The following is a 20,103-nucleotide window of genomic DNA, read 5'->3' on the forward strand; positions in this document are numbered from 1 at the left end:
TTTTTTTAAGAGTTGAAGAAATTTACCAAATTGTTCATCTGAGCGGTCTTTTCTTGTCGCGTTGGGGTATGGCACACGAGGTTTATATTCGACATTCACTGATTTGTTTTTATTGTGATCTATCTCACCTTGACCTTTGCTTACCACAGTTTCTTGCCTCGGTTCTGGCTCAGGCTCAACAAATCCTTCTTCATCTTGAACATTAATCGCGTTGAGCTATTCCCTTGGGTTAGGTTCAATATTACTTGGCAAGGTCCATTGTGGTCGTTCAGAGATTAGTTTGGAAAGCTGGCCTATCTGAGTTTCAAGCCCTTGGATCGACGGTTGTTGATTTTTAAGTGCTATCTCGGTGTTCTGGAAATGAGTTTCTAACACCGATATAAAATTTGAGAGCATCTCTTCAAGGTTCAGCTTCTTTTCCTGTTGGTAGGGTGGTTGTTGGTAGCCTGAAGGTGGCTGTAGTCTTTGATTTCCTTGAGTGCCCCACGAGAAATTGGCGTGGTTCCTCCAACCTGCATTGTAGGTGTTACCATATGGATTATTTTGAGGTCGAGGATTATTACCCATGTAATTTAATTGCTCGTTATCGATGTTGTGGCCATAAGTTTGGTATTCTGAATGGCTTGTTCCACCTCCACTTGCTTCGTACTACATTACTGGGTGAACCTAAGAAGAACTAAGAAAACCATCAATCTTTTTATTTAGAAGTTCTACTTGGTTTGATAGCATAGTAATCAAATCGACATTATAAACACATGCTGTTTTAGTTGGTTTTGTCCTCATGACTTGCCACTGATAATTATTCAGTGACATCTCCTCTATAAACTGATAAGCAACTTCAGGTGTTTTATTATTGATGGTTCAGCCAATAGCTGCATCAACCATTTGCCGAGTGGAAGGATTCAGGCTATTATGGAACGTTTGAACCTGAAGCCAAAGCGGTAACCCATGGTGAGGGCACCTTCTCAATAAGTCCTTGTATCTCTCCCATGCATCGTAAAGAGTTTCTAAGTCCATCTGCACAAACGAAGAGATATCATTACATAATTTGGCTATTTTAGCCGGCGGGAAATATTTTAATAGAAATTTTTTGGGCATTTGTTCCCAAGTAGTGATTGACCCTCATGGTAATGAGTTCAACCACTTTTTTGCTTTGTTCCTCAATGAAAAAGGGAATAACTGAAGACGAATGGCGTCATCAGAAACACCATTAACTTTAAATGTATCGCATAGTTCTAAGAAGTTGGCTAAATGAGTGTTGGGATCCTCATCCTTTAAACCATCAAACTGAACAAATTGTTGTATCATTTGAATAGTGTTAGATTTTAGTTCAAAAGTATTTGCAGCTACAACAGGTCTAACTATGCTCGATTTAGTTCCTGTTAAAGAAGGTTTAGCATAATCATACATAGTGCGTAGAGTAGGATTTTGGTTAACCACAATTGTAGGAGGTAGCTGATTGTCTTGGTTTTCAGTCATCTCTACAGTTGGGGTTTGAGTATCGTTCTCTTGCTCGTTCTCTGTGTATCTTAAGCTTCACCTTATTTCTCTTTGGTTTATGTGAAGTGTGCGATCGATTTGTTCGTCAAAAAGTAGTGGTCCTGACGGGTTTCTTCTAGTCATAAACTATAAAAACCTGCCAAGAGAAGGAAAAAATAAGAAATAAAATTAAATTAAATTGCAAGAAAAATAAATGGCTAAAGTAATAAAAATTGAGTGTTCCTAAAATCTTAATTCCCCGGCAACAGCGCCAAAAACTTGATCGCGTGATTTCGTGATAGGTTTTAAATATTTATAATTAATCGTTCTTGAAACTAACGATTATCGCGATGTAGGCAAGTGTACCTATTGAACAGTAGTATAGTTTTATCAAGACCGGATTGTCGAACCCAAGGGAACTAAAAGTACTAGTAATGACTGTCTTTTTATTATCTAGCCTAAGAATAAAGAGGTTTTTGTTTTAACAAACTAATTATCTAAACTAAGAATTCACAGAGAATGGAATTGGGGAATTGCTTTTGAGAAAATCATTCGTATTAAGACAATACTTAAGGAAAAATCCACCTAGACTGTACTTGTTATTCTGGCTCTGAATCGGACGATTTATTCATTTAACTTGTTCCGTAGAGATCCCTAAGTTATGTTATTATCCCTATTCAAGACTAATAACATCTAATCTCTAGATTGAATAATTGAGACTTTTCTCTAATTAACACCCTTGGGTTGCATTAACTCGATCTATGGATCCCCTTATTAGGTTTCACCCTAATCTGGCAAAATCTTGTCACCCTATGTCTAGGTGCGCAAACAACTCCGCTTAATTATGACAAGTGTACTCTTAAACAGGGTCTATTCCTCCTTTGAATAAGAGCTTATCTTGAATCAGTATCCTGGGATATCAAAACAAGAATTAAGAACACATAATTATGAACAAGTTAAATATTTATCATACAATTTAGAAAATAATAACAAGATTCGTCTTAGGTTTCACTCCCCTTAGGTATTTAGGGGATTTAGTTCATAACTAAAAAGGAAAACATCTCAGAAGAATAACGAATACAAAACATAAAGAAAATCCAAAACTCCTGAAGGGAAATTGAGGAGAGACTTTAGTCTTGATGGTGAATCCGACTTCTGAGAAGGATCAATCGGCTTCCTTGGAGTAATTCCTTACTCCCTATTCTTTGCCCCCATTTTCTTCCTCCTCTAAGGTGTATTTATAGGCTTTGGAATGCCTAAGAGCCTTCAAAATTAGCCTTTTCTGAATTGGACTCAACTTGGGCACGGCAGGGACACGCCCGTGTAACATGCCCGTGTGGGATTACTTTAGGCTGTGTTTGAGCCTGCCAAATTGACACGGCCGTGTGGTCTACCCGTGTGAGGAGGTCCAAGCCGTGTTGATTTTGTACTTTGGCCTATTTTCTCCGATTTTGGCCCGTTTCTCATTCCTTTATATCTCCTATGCTCTCCTAAGTATAAAACATGAAATTAAAGCATTAGGAGCATCGAACTCACCAATTCTAATAGGAAATCATCCATAAAATGCGTTAAACATGGGATAAAAATATGTATAAATTACGGTTTGTCAGACATTTTAAAATGTGTTTTCATATAGGAAATGGATCCCAATTGAGTTGTAGCTGATGAGGTTGAAAGTAATACGCCAGCTCTCGCTTAAGGGATAACGCCTTCTGAATCTAGACCCGTATTGGGTAGCCAAGGAAGAGAGGCTAGAAAATCCTTCTTCCAAATGACAAATGAATGGTTCACACAGTATGTTCAGACAAATCTGACTGCTCAAAAACCTCTACCCCCACCTAATCCTCAAAAAGTCCCTGTAGCCCTAAAGTCGTGGAATTCCAACGACTAAATAAGCCTCCGACTGATAAAATTTGTAAGTACGGGGTTAAGGAATTCAGAGCTACCATTGATGAAAATCCCAAGAGAGTTGAATTTTGGCTTGAAAACACTATTCGGGTATGTGATGAACTGTCGTGTACTCCAGCTGAGAGTTTAAATTGTGCCATTTCATTATTGAGAGATACCGCATATCAGTGGTGGAATACATTAGTATCTGTGGTACCTAGAGAACGGGTCAACTGGGAATTCTGTCAGACTGAATTCAGGAAGAAATTAATAAGCCAACGGTTTCTGGATCAAAAGTAGAAAGATTTTTTAAAATTGAAACAGGGTCGTATGACCGTAACCGAGTACGAGAGAGAATTTGTGCGGTTGAGAAAATATGCTCTAGAGTATGTTTCTACTGAAGAGATCATGTGCAAGTGGTTTGCTAACAGTTTGAATGAAGACATTAAACTTCTGGTCGGGATTTTAGATTTGAAAGAATTTGTTGTATTAAGTGACCAGGCTTGTAAAGTAGAAGACTTTAGACAAGAAAAGAGGAAAGCTGATTTAGAGGCTAGAGATTCGAGAAAAAGACTGATGAATAAACCTTATCATTCTTCGTCAAAGAAATCTCAAGATTCGTATAGTTGATCAAATTCATCATTGGGATACTAGATTAGAGATCGTGGAAATCAACATGTGGGTCCTAAAGCTCAAGCAACTTCTGTCTCAAGCGTTAGCTGTGTGAAAAACAACAACCCTGAGTGTCAACAGTGTAGGAGAAGACATTTTGGAGAATGTTGGAACAAAAGTAATAAATCTTGTTTCAAATGTGGCTCGCCAGATCATTTTATTCGAGATTGCCCAGAGTTATTCGAGAAAGATAAATTTTAGAATACAAGACCGAGCAATACGATTGCTAGAGGGAGGCCCCCGAGAAATATGGGGAATGTCCCTAGTGGAAAAGGTGTGACTAGAGATTCAGCTGTGAGATCCGAGTCTAGAGCACCAGCCAAAGCTTACGCTATTCGCGCTCGTGAAGATGCGTCATCACCAGATGTTATCACTAGTACATTCTCTCTTTACGACACTAATGTGATTGCTTTAATTGATCCTGGATCGACACATTCGTATGTTTGTGAGAATTTAGTGTCTAGTAAGAAATTGCCTGTTGAATTTACTGAGTTTGTGATTAAAGTATCAATCCCCTTAGGCAAGTATGTTCTAGTTCATAAAGTTTGCAAGAACTGTCCTTTAATGACTCAGGGTTACTATTTTCCAGTTGACTTGCTACTTTTGCTATTTGATAAGTTTGATGTGATTCTAAAAATGGATTGGTTGACTCTGCATGATGTCATTGTGAATTGTAGATGAAAGATTATTGAATTGAAATGCCAGAATAGTGAAATTATTCGAATTGAATCAGATGAGTCAAGTATATTGCCTATAGTGATTTAGTCGATGTCAGCTCAAAGATATGTAAGAAAAGGTTGTGATGCATATCTAGCATATGTTTTAGATACCAAAGTGTTTGAAATGAAGAATGAATCAGTGCCTGTAGTTTGTGAATATCCAGGTGTTTTTCCAGAAGAATTACCAAGACTACCACCGATTAGAGAGGTTTAATTTGCTATTAAATTATTACCGGAAGCTATGCCAATATCTATAGCTCCGTATAGAATGTCTCCAACAGAATTGAAAGAGTTGAAATCTTAGTTGCAAGAGCTAACAGATAGAGGTTTTGCACAACCTAGTTTTTCACCCTGGGGTGCGCCAGCATTGTTTGTAAAGAAGAAAGATGGGTCAATGAGAATGTGTATTGACTATCGATAGCTCAATAAAGTTACAATAAAGTACAAGTATCCGTTGCCAAGAATAGATGATTTGTTTGATCAATTTAAAGGTGCAACAGTGTTTTCAAAGATTAATTTGCAGTCTGGTTATTATCAGTTGCGAGTTAAAGATTCAGATGTGCCAAAAACTGCTTTTAAAATGAGGTACAGACAATATGAATTTCTTGTTATGCCTTTTGGATTAACTAATGCTCCTGTAGTTTTTATGGGTTTGATGAACTAGATATTTAGACTGTATTTAGATAGATTTGTTGTTGTGTTCATTGGCAACATTCTAATCTATTCCCAAGACGAGTCTGAGCATGCCGAGCATTTGAGAATTGTGCTACAAACCTTGAGAGATAAGCAACTGTTCATTAAATTCAGCAAATGTGAGTTTTGGCTCCGAGAGGTTCAATTTTTGGAACACATTGTTTCAGAAAGGTATAAAACTTGATCTGAGCAAGATTTAAATTGTTGTTGATTGGAAACCACAGAAAAATGTATCCAAAGTCAGAAGTTTTCTGGGACTAGCTAGCTACTATCGACTTTTTGTAAAAGGATTCTCAATGATTGCTACTCCTATGACCAGATTGTTACAAAAAGATGTGAAATTTGAATGGTCTGAGAAATGTCAACAGAGTTTCGAGCATTTGAAAGCATTGTTAACTGAGGCAGCAGTTTTGGTTCAACCTGAGTCAGGAAAAGAATTCGTAGTTTACACTAACATTTGATTGAATAGTTTACACTAACATTTCATTGAATAGCTTATGCCTTTAGATAGTTGAAGCCGTATGAAAAGAACTATCCGACGCATGATTTAGAGTTGGCCATTATTTTTTTTGCATTGAAAATTTGGCGACATCATTTGTATGGTGAAAAGTGTCACATCTTTACTGATCACAACAGTTTAAAGTAATTAATGACTTAGAAAGAATTGAATTTACGACAAAGGAGATGGCTCGAACTACTAAGACTATGAATTAGTAATTTATTATCATCCGGGAAAAGCAAATGTGGTCGCAAATGCTTTGAGTAGAAAATCTTTATCTGCCTTGAGAATGATGTACGAGACTGACTTTGTCTGATGATGGTTTGATAGTAGCCGAATTAAAAGCTAAATTGGTTTTTCTTCAGAAAATTCGTGAAGCTCAAAAGTGTGATACCGAGTTGCAAGCCAAAAGAATGCAATGTGAGTCAATTAGTGATTCAGATTAGTAGATCAGAGCCGATGATTGTTTAATGTTCCAAAAAAAAATTGTGTACCAGAGAATTCTGGACTCATTCAGAAAATTTTGCACTAAGCACACTGTGGTTGTTTATCTATTCACCTGGGAAGTACTAAAATGTATAATGATTTGAAACAACTATATTGGTGGTCGGGAATGTAATGAGACATTTTTGAGTTTGTATCAAAGTGTTTGATTTGCCAACAAGTTAAAGCTGAACACTAAGTACCTTCAGGATTATTACAGCCTATAATGATACTAGAATGGAAATAGGATAGAGTTACAATGGATTGTGCATCGGGATTACCCATGTCTCTAAAGAAGAAAGATGCTATTTGGGTTGTCGTTGATTGACCGACAAAATCTACACATTTCATTCTTATACGTACTAACTATTCACATAACAAATTGGCTGAGTTGTATGTTTCTGAGATTGTTAGATTGCACGGGGTGCCAGTTTCAATTGTTTCGGATAGATATCCGAGGTTTACATTGCGATTTTGGAAGAAATTGCAAAAATCTCTGGGTAATAAGTTGAATTTTAGTACGGCTTTTCATCGACAAACTGGCAGACAGTCTGAGAGAGTAATTCAGGTTCTCGAACTGATGTTGTGTTTTAGAGTTTGAAGGCAACTGGGAGAATTTTTTTCCGCTAGTTGAATTTGCGTATAATAACAGTTTTCAATCAAGCATAAAGATGGCATCGTATGAAGCTTTGTATGGTTGCAAATGTTGAACTCCATTATATTGGATCGAGTTGAGTGACAAAAAAGATTCATGGGGTTTATTTGATCCGAGAGACAGAAAAAAAAGTGAAAGTAATTCGTGACAGTTTGAAAGCAGCTTCAGATCGAGAGAAATCTTACACGGATTTGAAACGGAAAGACATTGAATTTCAAATCAGTGATAAAGTATTTCTGAAAGTGTGTCCATGGAAGAAAATCCTTTGATTTGGTCGTAAAGGCAAGTTGAGTCCGCATTTCATCGAGCCGTATGAGATTATTGAAAAAATAGGGCTAGTGGCATATTAGGTAGCTTTATTGACTGAGTTAGAAAAGATCCACAATGTTTTTCATGTGTCGATGTTGCATCGATATAGATCGTATCATTCACATGTAATTTCTCTAGAAGAAATTGAAATTCAACCTGATATGACGTACAACGAAGAACCGATCAGAGTTCTAACATGTGAGGTTAAATAGTTGAGAAATAAAAACATAGATCTCGTGAAAGTACTTTGGAAATGACACGATGTTGAATAGGCTACGTGGGAACCCGAGTAAGCTATGAGAAAATAGTATCCTAACCTATTCATTGGTAAGATTTTTGGGGACAAAAATCCTTAAAGGGGGGGAGTTGCAATAAACCGTTTTTGGTCAAATCAAAACAATGGTTTTGGGACCAAAAATCCAAAGTCAAAATATTTATTTTATTATTATTCTAATGTCTACAGCATGATAGTATGAATGTGTGAAAGTTTCGTATAGAAATTTTATAATTTGAGTGCTTAATTTGATAAAAAGGACTAAATCGTGTAAAGTGCAAAAGTGTTGTTTTATTAGTTAAAAGTACCTAATAGCTATAGAATCTTAAAGTAAAGGTCCTTATATTTTAATTATACCATTTTTAGCTTGAGTGGACAAATATGGACTAGTATTAAATAATTTTTAAGTTTTATAACTATGGTTAAATTAATGATTTAGTAAATTAAATAAATAAAATAACAAAATCACAAAAGCTATCATCTTTTATGTTCTTCATCAACCAAAAATTAGGGCTAAAGAGAAGCCATTTCTTCATTCGGCTATGCTATCTTTTCCAATTAAGGTACGATTTTTGTCCATTTTTTTAATGATTTCTATGTTTTTGAGATCGTTGCAACTAGGTTTAGCTAGCCCAAAGACTATTTTGCAAAACTGTTAAAGATTTTGAATGTTGCCATTGATGAATAAGCATGAGTTTTGAATTTTCTTGACAGATTATGAATGCTTGTTGATAGATATACAAGTTTTGTTAAGTGATTTTTAGTGAAAATGTAAATTAGGAATTAAATTGTGAAATATGGAAACTTTGTGGTTAAAATGTGAAATAAATGAAAAATATGGGCTACTAGGGGCGTAATAGTAATTCAGCTAGGCTTGGGTTGTGATGAAATTGAATGAATTTTGTTTTACGAGCCTTGGGACTCAATTGTAAAAGTGGTGAAACATTAGGGGTAATTGTGTAAATGTGCTTAAATGTTTGTTTTGGATTAAATTGAGTAGAGAGATTATTAAATAAGTTAATTTTGAATATTTTTAGATCAAGAAAAGCAAATTTCAGGTCTAGAAAATGGGAAAACTAAAGTTATTGACTAATCAACCTATTTCGTCGTTTCACATACAATGTAAGTTCATATATTATAAGTTTTGACATAAACGTATTTCATATGCTTTGATATTTCATAAATTGTGAATACAAGACAATGGAGATGATCGATAGTAATTTGATGATGATTCGACATTCAAAACCTCCTTAGGAATAGTTTATGATACTAGTGACATGTCAGTAGAGGATACAAGGATTTGGCTTTGAGCCTTGATATTTTCACTTTGGGTACGATTTATACCGATTTGGCTTCGGGCCATGAATATCAGCTGATTTGGCTTTGGACCATGATATCAGTACTTCGGATATAGCTACCTTAATTTGGCTTTAGGCCATTGTATAAAAACTTATTGTGCGAGGCTCTTGAGTATCTAACTTCTATTCTGAATGGTTCAACGGGTAAACGAAAGATTTGATTGAGTTTGAGAATGATATGAGATGGTACAGGTATGTATGTGACATGTATAAGCTTTAGTTCGAAGAAACTTGTGAAGAATTTGGTTAATATCTTAATTGTGTATACAAAAGGTTTGTTAGTTAATATATGCTAAATATTGATGTATTCAAATTGTTGATTTATAAGCTTGAGATTGAATTAAGTCTATGATATACGAGCTTACTAAGCTTTATAACTTACTTTGTTTATTTTCTCGTGTTTGATAGTGTTATCAAGCTAGCTCAGATTCAGGGATCGTCGGAGATCACTTCACACTATCTACCTACACTTGGTACCTATGAACTTTGGTATTTTAAGTATATGGCATGTATAGGGACTTTGGTCATTTTGGAATATGTGTTGTTATGAATTTGGCCATTTGTGTTGGCTTATAAATGTTACATATATAATGTTGTATATGGCCATGTAAGTTGACCTATTTGGCTTAGTTGGTGATATATATGTGTGTGTGTGTGTGCTAATGCCATTTTGTGATGTGGTTTATATTGCTTAGCGCAGGGTTGGTTGTGGATTATTAGTTTGAGTCGCTAATGGTTAAATTTGACATTGATGTGCTTGTGGTTCTAGGCAAAGGAATGTTTGGATGGAGTAGTGCATGTTGATGTGTTGTGCAAGTGAGTTTTGGTATGAAATTGAATGGTATATTATGGTATTGATGTGTTTGTATTTGTTGGTGTTGAGATGGTATGAATTATGCTTGAAAAATGTTAATAGAATGCTTATTGATGCCTTGTATTAGTGCCAATTGGTTTGATGTAGGTGTGTACCAAATTTGGGTGGCAAAATGGCTTGATAAATAGCCAATTTTTGTCCACACGGGCAGGGACAAGGCCGTGTGTCTCAGCTTTGTGTGACACATGGTCATGTTACACAATCGTGTGTCTCTTTGTGTTGAGTTTGAAACCAAGCTAGCATGCTCCAGACGGCCTTACATACAGGTGTGTGACTTGGTCGTGTAGCATAAGTCAATATACCTTGGAGGTTTGGCATGACCTAGGAAACAGTCTGGCACATGGGCGTGTATCGCCATTTTTAGGGTACACGGGCTAGCCATACAGGTGTGTGTGTTGGCCGTGTGACCCAAGTTAGAGAGTTACATGAGGTTAGACATGGGCTGGGACACAGGCATGTGCTCCCATTTCGAATGTCCACACGGCCTGTGACACGGGCGTGTGTCCCCTGTGTTGAGAAAAATTTTCTATGTTTCGTAAAAATTTCTTGAGCTATTGGATTAGTCTCGAATTATTCTCAAAGCATGTTTAGGGCCTCGTAAGCTCGTTATAAGGACATTATGCTTTAGTTTGAATAGTGTTTGTATTAAATATGGAATTATATGTGAATTGAATGTTTGAATATTTTATATGTTTGGCAATACTTTGTAACCCTATTTCGGCATTGAATACAGGTAAGGGGTGTTACAAACTCATTCTCTGTTCTAACTGCATTTTTAATCATTCAACCACAGAACTTTTCAGTTTTACATTGGTGAACTAAATCAATATAAATATTGTGAATTTCATTGTATAAAACTGTACTGGTAAGGGGGTGAAGGTTGTAAAGCCTAAAAATTCAACTTTCATATATACACGCTATAACATAACATTTTTCATCAACATGTTCATTATAAACAACATTTTTACTCAGATACTTGAGTATTGCTTTCAACATTATTGGAATTAGCTCATTTGGGAAGCATCTCTGTCTAGTAGTAAAACAATTCTCATAGAAGTCAGGAGATATCACACTATCACAGGTTATATAATGACATGTATTTCTATACTTCACATATGCTATGTTTAGTCCAAGAACCGACTAAACCGTAGGTCTGATACCAATAAATGTAACACCCCTAACCTGAAATTGTCATCGAAACAGGGTTACAGAGCATTACCAAAACTTATAGATTAAATAAAAAATATTCTACACCATACAGTATACATGTCAGAAATCAATCATAAAGTCTCTTATATAAACTCTCGAGGTTCAAAACATTCATTAGAAACGAGTCGGGACTAAAACGGGTATTTAGAAAAATTTTCACAAAATCTCAAATTTTTTCCTAGATGCAGGGGTCACACGCTCGTATGGTCAGGCCATGTAACTCTTTGACTTGGGTTACACTGTCAGGTCACACACTTGTGTGCTAGATCGTATGTAGGTGCAGGGGTCACACGGCCAGGCCATACGCCCGTGTGTTAAGCCATGTGATGAATTCTGAGCATTCTGTTTTGACATTTTAAAGATGCAGGGGACACATGGCCAGATCACACGCCCATGTGCTAAACACACAGTTGAGACACATGCCCGTGTCTCTGCCCATGTGAACAAAATAGGTTATTTTCCAAGCCACATTTCTCACCCAGTTTGTCTTGCTCTTATATCAACACTTAAATATATTCACATGCCATTTTAAAACAATTAATTCAAGTCAAACCCAAGTCTCATGCATGACATATCATCACATACAACTAATGTGCTCTTAAACACCTCAAATGACACTTTAGCATCATATAATAAAATACACAAACTTACTTAACATATCAAATTCACCTATATGCATATTTTACCAAATATGTTAGAACTAATTTTCAATATGCCAACATGGTTTCTATCAGTCAATCATTTAAGCACACATCAAACATGTTATAGCCTCATTTATACATATCAAAACATGTTCATCACAGGCAATTCCAATGGCTAGTTATAACCCAAACATTTACATTCCAACATTTGCTAATTAACTTATACATGCCATTATAACTATAATTAATTTACCATATATACCAAGATGGGTTGATGGATAGTGTGAGTGATCTCCACCCATGCTTCCAATCCAACGAGCTTCTAAATTGCTATAGAACAAGTGAAAATAAAATAGAGTAAGCATGCTATAACATCCCAAAATAGGGCCTAGTCGAAACAGTGGATTTCAGACCACAAATTCGATGTTGAAATATTTAGTTTATGGTTATTATGAGGTCTAGAATATGATAAATGCATGTGTTAAAGTTTCATGAAGAAATTTTATGAGTAAGGTATCCAATTGGAAAATAAAGACCAAATCAGATAAATTGTAAAACTTCGATTCTAGAAGAAATTTTTATGAAATTGCTTTAGATTATTAATTAGAAGGTCTTAAAGAGCAATTTGCCCAATTTCTAAGTTTTTGGACAAAAATGGGCATGTCTGGATAAAATTTTAAAGAAAGTGCTTAAGGGCATTTTGGTCATTTAGTTAATTAATGAAATAAAAGAGGAATGTGAAGGCAAAAATCAACCATTTTTCTCCCTCATCCAGCTGAATTTCTCAGGCCCTCTATAGCTAGGGTTTTCAACATTTTCAAGCTTAAAAGTAAGTGCTCCCAAGCCCCGTTTTTAATGTTTTTGTATTTTTGAAATCCCGGTAGCTTACTCTCTCCATTTCTACCTATATTTTGAGTTAGGGTTCATGTTTGCAAAATGACCCATGTGTGACATATTTATTCTTTGATTTTTTATGGAGGAATATGAAAATTGGATGTGTGTTAAACATCTTTTCTTAGGTGATTTTCAAGAAAAACCCCTAAAAGGACCTTTATGCAAAAGGTGTAAAAGATGTGGGATGCCATAAGAGGGAAAAACATTAGGCTAGGCTTTGGTAAGGTGGAAATTGCATGCATTTCATTATACGAGCCTAGGGACTAAATCATAAAAATGTTAAAGGATAGGGGCAAAACGATCATTTTTTTCGGGGGTGAAATTTAGACTCGAAAGGAATAATGTGAGGTATTAATGATTCATTTTTATTGTTATAGACCCTGAGGAACAAATTTTGGAGGTAAATTGAGGAAAACGAAAGGTTTCGAAATAACCGAGATGCAAAATCAAAACGGATACTAGGTAAGTTCAAATAACTTAAAGTAAACTCATAATATATCTAATTGCTTGTTTTATGAATGTATGAATATTGTATTTGATGATGGCATGAAAGTCCATGAAATGTGTTATTAATAATGACATTATGATAAATGTCCCGGTTGAGGTTAAAAAGGAAGTCTGATGGGTAAACCATGATTTACATGTGACTTGAGATCTTGCATGTGTTGTAGAAAGGATTTAGCCCGGACAGGTAATCTGTTGATCTCAAATATCGAAAGGATCTAGCCCGAACGGGTGTTCCTTGAGTGATTGAGCCTCCCGAAGAATATGTGTGCATTGTCAATTTAGCCCGGACGGGTAATCCGATTAGGGTTTGAATTTAGCCTGGATTGGTAATTCAGATCCAAGCTCATTAAAGGTGTTTGTCGCTATAAGGGATTTAGCCTGAACTGGTAATCCCAACATCACCTTACGAGTTGATATTACGGGGGATTTAGTCAGACTGCTAATCCTGCTGTAAGATGCAAGATTCGCGGGAGTGCGTACATGAGATGATCACTCTTATGACTTGATGATAAATGGGTAATCCATCGAGATTTCAAGAAAACTTAACGGGATTAACATGGGATATAAAAATGAAAACATTGGATGATGAGCTCATCTAAGACAAATTACATGGTGCATTGTCATGAGACTAACTTATTGATTGAGTGCATGTGATAGGGAAACTATTTCATGCTTGTTGGTTTTATTACCTAATATGGATGCATGCTAATTAATTGGTAAGTTTACTTTCCAATTATTCAGGCTTACTAAGCATGTAAATGCTTACCCCTCTCTTTTTCCTGTCTTACAGAGCTCGTGGACTCGTGAAGATTGGGAGACGGTTGGAGAGTCAACACACTATCATTTATCTAGCTTTGGTATATAGATACTCTTATTTTCTTCAATGGCATGTATAGGCCTTTTGTTATTTTGTTATATGTGTCATTGATTAGCCAATATGAAGACTTATAAAAGTATACATATTCACTTGTATATGGCCATGGAAATTGGCTCATGTTGGTGTAGGTTATGACCTACCAAATTGTGCATGTTATTCCAATGTTCTTGTGATGATTATATATGGTGTATTACAATTAGTCATATGCAGCATGACCAAATCACATGGGGTGGTTAGGCCACAATTTTGGCAATGAGTTAAGATAACGAGCCAATCTTAATTGAGTTACAAGTCATGGAAATCCTTAATATAAAGGGGACAACCTAGCATGTATAAAAACCGATGAGATGAGGTTTACATGCAATGAGGTATATTAAGGCCATTTAAGAGTATAATTAGACTATGCTAAGTGTTATTGAAAACTATAAGTGAATATGGTTATTAAAGGGTGACCTAAGGCTTGAAAATAGCCTAACAAGGTCCACATGAATGGACACACGGGCATGTGTCTAGATCGTGTGTGACACACGGATCGCCCCATGGGCGTGTGAAATGGCCGTGTGTCCCCTGCACCTAAAAACTTTAAGTAAGAATGCATGGTAGTAAACACACGGGTAAAGACACAGCCGCGTGTCTCAACCGTGTTTAGGGCACAGCCTAGCACACGGGCTTGTGTCTTGGCCGTGTGCCCCTAAATGCACGCTGATGTCATAAACAGAATGTTTGAGTTTTTGGACACCGATGACCACACGGGCGTGTCTAGGCCGTGTGAAGGACACAGGCCAGGGACACAGGCATGTGCTTGGCCATGTGAAAACCCCTGTAGGTTCGAATTAGAAAATAAATTCAATTAATTTCACACGGGTAGGGGACACGAGCGTGTCCCAAAGCATACGGGCATGTGCATTCCCTCTACATAGGCGTGTGAGGCTTAACTTAGAAAATATTTCAAGAACTTTCTCAGGTCCTCGGTTTAGTCTCGGACCTTTCTCAATGTATCTTTTGAGCCTCGTAGGCCCATATTAGGGATACTAAGATGTTGTTTGATTGGGTTCAAATTTGGAACGAATTTTATAGGTCGTATTTCTCGAAAATGTTCGAGTACATGTTCGGTAACACCTCGTACTTGTCCAAATCTCGGGTACAGGTAGGGGGTGTTACATATGCAATACTTAGTAAGTTCGGATAACATGGTAAATAACTTCCATATATTTATGTTCAAAATAAACATGTAAGGCACTATCAACCTATTTTCTCACCAGCCCTAAACACATATCCTCATCATGTTAGCCAAGTAATCACATATAATAGTCCTTAATCATGGATGAACAAATTCATCAAGCATGATCCACATTCTTGTAACAACCAATTCATGCATTATTATATCAGGTAATGTAATTTCCATGTACTTCATGTACATACGGGTAATAGTTCATTTCTAAGTCATACTATTTCAAATAAGCATCAAGAAACATGTATGAGTTCAATAATAACCAAATTCCCATATGCATATACCTTTTACATCATGAATTCAAGTAACATATATAAATCATACCCATGTATTTCAAGTACATTTTCATAATATTTCATCCCAAGCTCAAATTATTTCATGTCAAGATTTTGCTCATTAAATCAATTAAAATATCAATGGAAACCCGGGAAAATACACTCGAAGTGTACAAATCTATAATCTTAGATGAACATATTCATCAAACAAGTAACATGTAACACCCTAAACCAGGCCTAGACGTTATGGCTGAATCTAACGTGTTACATTGAAGTGTTTCAGCGAAAACCGGGTTTTCATTGAAAACCCTTCTTAAACAAAAGAAACCTTAATAAACACACCTTTCAGTTGCGAAATCCTTGTTTTAAACATTTGATTTAAGAAAACTTATCATTTAGAAATTAAGTCGCGGAAATGTAGAAAACATACTATAATTTAGGAAACCCATGTTCAACTTCTTGTAATTACAATGGAAATAATAATACTTCAAGTAATAATAGCATAATGAAAACCTTATTACAATCTGGACTGAAACATACTTAATAAAATAAAACTTATAAGCTTAAAAAAAGTCCAAATTTATCTTGCTAGCTGGCCACCCAGAGTCCCTCCAAACATCGAACCGTCTACTGAGCATCACTTGAAAAAAAAATAAAAGAGGGGGTGAGTTTTCACGAACTCAGTGTGTACAACCCTCGACGGAAAACAAGCATTCAAAAATCATCATACATCAAACATGCAATGCAATCCCATTCAAATTATCCATCCGCTACACACCAGCTCCGTCCCCCATCACACCATGTGGGGATATAAATATCGACCCATCCAACCCACACACCAATGGTAGCTCGGTCGCAGAACTACCTTAATTTACATATTGGGCTTTAAAAGCCATCGGTGGATCCACGATTGTCAGGTAACTATGCGATCCTCATATACTTTCTCCGTACCATAATTCCCACCGCATATGCAACCTAAGCAGAACATCATATGTATGCATGTCACATCCACAAAACTTGAATTCAACACAGGGGTATTTTGGTCTTTTTCACCCTTAGGGGCATTTCGGTAATTTTCCCTTAATTACGGTTTTCACTTACCTTGGAACATGAACAAGCCCTGTGAGTTAAGGTGAACGAATACTATGCACCAGGTAGAATTCCAGAGAAGAGGAGGTTGGTCGTTAAGACGCTTAAGTACCAAGCTCTCCCTAGATCCAATCCTAGACATGCATATACCTGTTGCCGCACCTTAACCCTATGACTTGTCCACGGTCTCAATTAATTAATTAAGCTTTATGTAGTCATCATATACTAGGCCCAATACCCCTACATACATGCATATAGCCAACTAGGCCCAATCTTATTCAAATGGCCATCTGGCCCACTTCATATTCTTATGGCCGACTATGCCCAATTCACCTTCATATGGCCCATTCGACCCAAATCATATTATACTCATGCTCACATACAAATTATCTAACACATAGCATCACTTATCAATCTTTGCCTAGTATGGGCCCAACAGCCCATCAGGCCCATTTAGCCCATTCCAGTCCATTTGGCGAACTCTCAACCCAAGTCTACGGAATCGCCCGTGGGCCTCAGACAACATATCGGTTTCCTCTCCACGAGTGTTCGCGCACTCATGTGACTACAGTAGCCCAGCTTTCAGCTTTTCGACATTTTGGGTTTTGTCGATTCATTGTGTGTGTACAGTGTATGTACACACCTGGTAAGCAAGCATGATGTGATCTCCTTAGCCCAAACCTACAATCGGTAGTACTCAAAGATTAATCTTACATACTTATCGAATACTTTACCAAAAGCCAGAATCTCACCTTAACCTTACCTTGAACACAAATCCCAAATAGCTTCTCATTGATCACGTACTCCTTAGATCTGCATTAATCTTATCTATTAAACTGGAATAATAGATAACTTGTATCCAACACAAGTCCCCTTACCTTAACTATGAACATTTGGCCAACCAAGATCAAGAACACTTACCAAAGTCTCTCACTGGAGGAGCAAATTGGCAGAGATCCAAGGACTGAGATTCATTACGTATTCCTACCCAAAACCGATTAGAAGAAATGAGGGACTGTATACTCAATACTTAGCAAAACTCGATTATGAGAACAAAGCACTTACACTAGGCTTGACCGATTAGAAAGGGTACTAACGACACTAAGAGTATTCGGCCAAGAAGGTTTCTGCCTGTGCGATTTGTATGGTAAAAGAGAGTTATTCAGCTCCAAGGAAAAAGAAAGAAAAGTCAGCTATGAGATAGAGGAAGAATAGAATTCCGCACAAGGAAGAAGAAAAAGAAAAGAAAGCAAAGGGTTTTCGGCTTTTAAAGAAAAAATTTTCTGGTAACAAGGTGAAGGAAATTAGGCATTAGCTTCATACCCTAGCATTCGACACCTATTTATAAGCCTTATAGCCGAATTTTCCAATGCCCAATTCCCCATTCGGCTTTATCCCTTCTCCCTTCTCATCTCCTCGTTTTTCTCCCTAATAACCCCTTGATCCTTTCCTTAATTTTCTCTCCTGAACACTTCCCTTGGAGTCCACTTCACGCCACTTCCATCCTTCTAGAAGGCCAAAATTAAACTTCTAAGGATTTGAGACTTGGACCTCCTTGCTAGCTATTAATGCCATCTCCCTACACTCTAAGTGGCGTCACTTAGCGACTCTTTTACAAGGCTTTTTGATACTATTTTCCCCTAAGTTTATTTAAAAGCCCAACTACTTGCTAGGCTTGATTCTTTTAATATCTAAACTATAGTTTCATTTATTCCTAGGTTCGAACTCAAACCTTAACTAAGACCTACTAAAATTATCGCTTGGATAAGAATATTAAACACAATTTTTTATCAAAACTGAAACAAAGAAAGTTCAAAATTTCAGGATTTTTGGGTTTCGGGATTTTTGGGGCGTTACAACTCTACCCTCTAAAAGAAATTTCATCCTCAAAATTCATACCTGATTCAAACAATTGAGGATATTGACGTCGCATCACTTCCTCAGGTTCCCAAGTAGCCTCTTATGCCTTGTGATTCTGCCAAAGTACTTTGACCAAAGGAACGGACTTTGTTCTTAATACTTTGACATCTCGACCGATTATTTGTATGGGCTCTTCCTCGAAAGTTAGGTCTGGCCTAACCTCAATTTCTTCAATCGCCACGACATGTGAATGATCCGATCGATACCGCCTTAGCATAGAAACATGAAATACGTCGTGGATCTGGCTTAGTTTAAGAGGTAACTCTAACTGATAAGCGACTGGCCCAGTCCGCCTTACCAACCGATATGGGCCGATGAACCTTGGCTTAGCTTTCCCTTCCGTCCAAACCTTAATATCTTCTTCCTTAGAGAGACCTTAAGAAAAACTAAGTCTCTCACTTCATACTCTATCTCTCATCATTTAAGGTCAGCATACGACTTCTGCCTATCCGAGGCCTCCTTTAACCGATCCCGAATCAATTTTACCTTATCCTCAGTATCGTCTACTAACTCAGGGCCTAAAACTCTTCGTTCGCCCAACTCCGTCCAACATGTTGGAGTTCAACACATTTGCCCATATAGTGCCTCGTATGGACCCCATCCCAATGCTTTCTTGATAGCTATTATTGTACGGGAATTCGACTAACAGTAAATAGTCCTCCCAATTACCTCGAAATTCAATCACACACCCCCTCAACATATCTTCCAATACTTGAATCACCCTTTCCAACTATCCATCAGTTTGAGGGTGGAAAGCCGTACTGAAGTTCAACCTAGTACCCAACACCTCATGCAGCTTCTTCCAAAGTCACGAAGTGAAACGTGGGTCCCTATCCGATATTATAGAGACTGGCACTCCATGCAATCTTACAATCTCTGCCACATACAACCTCGCCAGCCTCTGAACGAGTAGTCGGTACGAACCGGTATGAAATGGGCAGACTTGGTTAACCGATCCACTATGACCCATATCGAGTCTTTCTTAGTAGGCGTTAAGGGTAGCCTACTAACAAAGTCCATAGTGATCCTCTCCCACTTCCAAAGTGGAATCTTTTCTGGCTGAAACAATCCCGAAGGCAGCTGATATTCCGCCTTCACCTTTTGACAAACCAAACACTTACTTACAAACTCCATACCCTCGCGCTTAAGTCCAGGCCACCAGTAAAGCTCACACAAACTCTGATACATCTTGTTTTCGCCAGGATGCATAGCATAGAGACCGCTATGTGCTTCTCGCAGGATAGACTGCCTTAGATCATCGTCCTTGGGTATACACATTCTCCCACAGAAACATAATACTCCTTCAGTATTTCTCCCAAAGTCCGATGTCTACCCACTCTCCACTTGTCTAAAACGAGCACCTAAGGTCTCATCCATCAACTGCTTACTCCTTATTTGTTCGACACACACTGGCTTTACTTGAAGCTCTGCTAACAAGCTACCATCATACAACAAGCTTAAATGAGCGAGCATAGCTCTCAAGTCTAACTTAATCCTACGACTTAACGCGTCGGCTACCACACTCACTTTGCCAGGGTGGTATTCTATCGAGCAATCA

At 37.2% G+C, this 20,103-nt stretch overlaps 1 non-coding gene across 1 annotated transcript; it reads left to right on the top strand.

Annotated features, from left to right (window-relative positions):
- The first annotated feature begins 943 nt into the window (after positions 1 to 943).
- LOC121210610 (small nucleolar RNA R71) lies at positions 944 to 1,050 on the top strand. Its single transcript, XR_005905724.1, has one exon. It is a non-coding gene; the product is annotated as a small nucleolar RNA R71 (small nucleolar RNA).
- Positions 1,051 to 20,103: the final 19,053 nt, after the last annotated feature.

The sequence above is a fragment of the Gossypium hirsutum genome, chromosome A11 (genome assembly GCF_007990345.1).
Source record: "Gossypium hirsutum isolate 1008001.06 chromosome A11, Gossypium_hirsutum_v2.1, whole genome shotgun sequence".
NCBI lineage: Eukaryota > Viridiplantae > Streptophyta > Magnoliopsida > Malvales > Malvaceae > Gossypium > Gossypium hirsutum.